Source organism: Neomonachus schauinslandi, chromosome 2 (assembly GCF_002201575.2).
Source record: "Neomonachus schauinslandi chromosome 2, ASM220157v2, whole genome shotgun sequence".
Classification (NCBI taxonomy): Eukaryota; Metazoa; Chordata; class Mammalia; order Carnivora; family Phocidae; genus Neomonachus; species Neomonachus schauinslandi.
Genome location: NC_058404.1, coordinates 63,322,008 through 63,326,474, shown reverse-complemented (window position 1 = coordinate 63,326,474; position 4,467 = coordinate 63,322,008). Strand labels below are relative to the sequence as shown.

Sequence of the window (4,467 nt, the reverse complement as noted above, 5' to 3'; positions counted from 1 at the left end):
CATCTTTTGAAATCCCAATGTCTTTTCTCTCCCTAAAGATGGTAAGATCAGCTTGTGCTGTTTTAGGATCTAGAATCAGATTTATCTTGAATTGATAATGTTTTCTGAGCCATAATGTGACAAAAGTCTGTAATCATCATTCTTTAATTAAAATGAAAAAGCCCTGGAGTTGGTATCATTTAATACCTGTTGTGGATGCTTGTGTGTGTGTGTGTGTGTGTGCTAATCCTCAAAGAGTGGCAGGACACTGGGGAACTACACAAGATATGGAACGTTTCACGAATTTCCCTGTCATCCTTGCACAGGGGCCATGCTAATCTCTGTATCATTCCAGTTTTAGTATATGTGCTGCGAAAATGGGCACCCTGTTGTGGATACTTTTAATATTAATTAGTAATTGTAAATCTGCTATCTCATTTATTAGAGATTTGAGTATGAAAGCATGATCTGAAAGTTCTGTTTTCATTTAATCTGTGTCTGGTATCCTATTCTTTATACTTTACAACTTTCTAGGCTGCAGCCCATTCACTTTCCAGTAAGAGCATCCATTGCTCAAAACCAGAGCTTAATCTTTCCCTCTAATCAACTCTCTTCTGTAGCTTTAACATTTTTCTCCTTTACATGGCTATAGTGCTTTTTCTTTGAGGCATCTTGTTCAATGGAAAAGGTGGGCCCAGTGGGAGACTGCACTGCAGATGCAAATGCTCTAGGTCCTTCACACAAAAAAGGGTGGGAAACTGATAGTATTTCTCTTCCTGCCTCTTCCTTGTGCGATTTCTGATTTGCAGTTGCTTGGCAATTTCAGTGATCTGCTGGGGATTGGGTGGGCAGAGTGAGGGGCAGATAAGGCAGGGAGAGGAAGCATTTAGCTTCTGCTGGTACTGGTGGATAAAAGAGCAACAGCAGTTGTATGGGACAGTTGTCATCGGGTCTATGAGGAAACAGGAACAGCTCGGGTAGCCATACCTCAGTGAGAGGTCTGCAGGATGACCGACATGCCCTCTCAGGGAACACTGTGCTCACCCAGCTGACCCTGCATGGCCAGCTCCCCAGGTGCTGGGTCTTGGGAGAAGAGGACAGCTTTTCTGTTCACACCTTGTATCTTTCCATCTTTCTGGCACCTCGTCTTGCTGGTAGTCTCCAAAACCAAGATTGACCTCCTCCTTCTGTTGCACTGGGAGCCGAGGTCCAGAAGCCCCTGCTGGCTGCTGCCAATCATGGCTTGGCTAGCCACCACTGGTATTCCAGACTCTTAGGAGCTGATGCCCCCTGCAGCACCTGAAGCAGTAGGAGTTGGGGGGGGGGGTTGAGGCGCAGAGTTGTCCTGTGGGCTAGAAGTCTTTGCATTCTTAAAAGAACCAGGGTGGTTGGTTGGTTGGTTGGTTTTCTGCCACCCACCCCCAGTCTGGCCAGACTGGGTGCACTCCATATGTGGAACTCCCCACCGGCTATCTTCTTCCTTCCTTTCCTTTTTCTTTCTCTTCTTCTTTCACAGGGTGTGGTAGTCTACCTCCAAGATGACAAATAAGTGGGGCCATGTTACTTGCAAATAAGTGGGCCATGTTACTAGTTCTAGCCAATAAAGTAAGTGCAGACACGATGAATGCTATTTCCTGCTTGGCATGTAAGAGCCACAGGCCATCACAATGCTCTCTCCCTTTCATATATTTAAATAACTTTTTTGTTTTTGCATAGTTTTAGATGTCCAGCCAAGTTGCACAGATACTACAAAGAGTACTCATATACTCCATACTCAGTTTCCCTATATTACTGTAGTACCTTTGTCACAACTAATGAACCAATATTGATACATTATTAATTAAACTCCACATTTTATTCAGTTTTTATGAGTTTTTCCCTACTGTCCTTTTTCTGTTCCAGGATCCCATCTATGATACCACATTATTTAATCATCATGTAACCTTAGGTTCCTCTGGTCTGTGAGTTTCTTAGACTCTCTTAGACTGTTTTGAGGAATATTGTAGCAGGTCTTTTGGGGGAATGTACCTCAATTTCAGTTCGTTTTATGTTCCCATGGTTGGACTAGAGTGGTGGATTTAGGGAAGACCATAGAGCTGAAGTGCCATTCTTATCATATCATATCAAGGGTACTTGCTATCAACATGACACATCACTGATGATATGAACCTTGATCACCTGACTAGTGTTTGTAAGCATCTCTAATCTGTACAGTTACATCTCTTCCCTTACTTTTCCATACTGTAATATTGGGAGCAAGTCACCGTCCTCCTTGGAAACAGGTCATGGTGCTCTCTTGACCTCTCTAAAACAACTCTCTGATTGTGGTGTCACAAGGTCAGAGGGTATGGATCTTAGACTCACTCAGTGGAGCCACAGCTTCAGTCTTGGACAACGCAAGAACAAGACAGAAACTTTGTGGTGTTAAGCCATTGAGATGTCAGGGTTTACATATTATAGCAGCATAGCCTGGTCAAATTTGACAAACAACATCTTTATCCTGTATTTTGCTTCCTATTTTGTTCTTTTTCAATATCATTTTGGCGGGGCCTCTTGCAATCCCATATAAATTCTAAGATTTTCCACTTTGGCAAAAAGGCCATTGGGGTTTTGACAAGGATTGCATTGAACCCATATATTGCTTTGGGCAGTATTACTATCTTAACAATATTCAGGCTCCCGATCCATGAACATCAGATATACTTCCACTTATCTTTGGTAATTTCTTTCAGCAGTATTTTATAGTTTTCACTGTACAAATTTTGAATCTCCTTGGTTAAATTTATTCCTGAGTATTTTTTTTTTCAAGATTTATTTATTTATTTGAGAAAGAGAGAGAGAGCACACACATGCAAGTGGGAGGAGGCGCAGAGGAAGCGAATCCCCAAGCAGACTTCCTGCTAAGCGGGAAGCCTGACACAGGGCTCCATCTCATGACCCACAAGATCAGGACCCGAGCTGAAACCAAGAGTCAGATGCTTAATTGACTGAGCCACCCAGGCGCCCCTATTCTTTGTAAGGCTACTATAACTGGAACTATTTCTTTAATTGCTCTGTAGAATTGTTCATTGCTAGTGCATAGAAATATAACTGATTTCTAAGTATTTGAGCACTGATCTTGTATCCTGCAATTTGGTCTCAGACTGTACCTTCTCAGTCTGTTTAACAGGTTACTTTTCCCCTCGGCCCTCTCAGAAGTGGGTGATTCCCAAGTTTCTTTCCTGGCTCTTTTCTCAGTTGACATCTTTGGTTCTTCATCTCAAGGCTTCCAGGCAAAACAGGGCCAACCAGACAGTTACATCCTCTATCACACTGCATTCATACTCAAGAGAGGAGCATGGAGATAGCAGCAGATCCAGGCTGCCCTATGTGCTTAATATGAAGCAAAGTGTTTTGGTTTGAACAGACAGAAAACTCTTGATATGTTCTACCCATTGCTCCTGGTGACTTGATTCACACAAAGACTGAAAACTGTCAGATCTGCATTTCTAACCCTGGTCTCATAAATCCCAGCTAGCGTCTCGATTAATAACTCATGCATGAGACTTTTTATGAGCTCTCACTATATATGAGGCACTAAACCGGAAGCCTGGAATGCAAAAATCCCTTCTGGAGTCCCCACCATCAGAGAACTGACATTCCAGAGAATGGGAGAGATATAGCTATATGTTTTGTGGACTTCTTCGATGTGGATGGCTGTCTATTCAGGAATAAGAAAGGCTTTTCCTTAAGCGGCAAAACTAAAACTAGCAATTTTGCAATGAATATCATATAGGTTTATTTGTTGTGAACTTTTTAAAATGAAAAATATAAATGAATTCAGTAAAAAATTTACTTGTTAGGTAGAGTGCACTCAAAAGCAAATTGCTTTCCCATCCCAGGCCACCAGGGCTTCTGGCACCCCTCAAATATTACCGTTCTTGTTTCTCCTGTATCTTTGCGAAACATCCATTTATATCCACATATGAAAGAGCAGAAAATCGGGCTCCTGGGTGGCTCAGTCGTTAAGCGTCTGCCTTTGCCTCAGGTCATGATCCTGGAGTCCCAGGATCGAGTCCCGCGTCGGGCTCCCTGCTCGGCGGGAAGCCTGCTTCTCCCTCTCCCACTCCCCCTGCTTGTGTTCCCTCTCTCGCTGTGTCTCTGTCAAATAAATAAATAAAATCTTTAAAAAAAAAAAAAAGAAAGAGCAGAAAATCTTTTTTGTTTATTTTTACAATATGAACATGCTATGTGTAGTGTTCTGTACATGGGTTTTTTTTAAGCTTAAATATACCTAGAGACATTTCATATCCACCTACATAGACTAGGTTACTTTTTTTTTTTTTTTTAAGCATATACTGTGTCTTCAATGTAAAGCCAAACGTGATAGATTATAATTATGGTAGATTTTGTAGAACCAGTAGTGTACTTTTTTATTCTTTTTTAAAATTTATTAACATATAATGTATTATTTGTTTCAGGGGTACAGGTCTGTGATTCATCAGTCTT

General features: G+C 41.6%; 1 non-coding gene across 1 annotated transcript; it reads right to left on the bottom strand.

The window, feature by feature from the left end:
• Positions 1 to 260: 260 nt before the first annotated feature.
• LOC123324164 lies at positions 261 to 364 on the bottom strand. Its single transcript, XR_006539656.1, has one exon. It is a non-coding gene; the product is annotated as a U6 spliceosomal RNA (small nuclear RNA).
• Between the last annotated feature and the right edge of the window lie 4,103 nt (positions 365 to 4,467).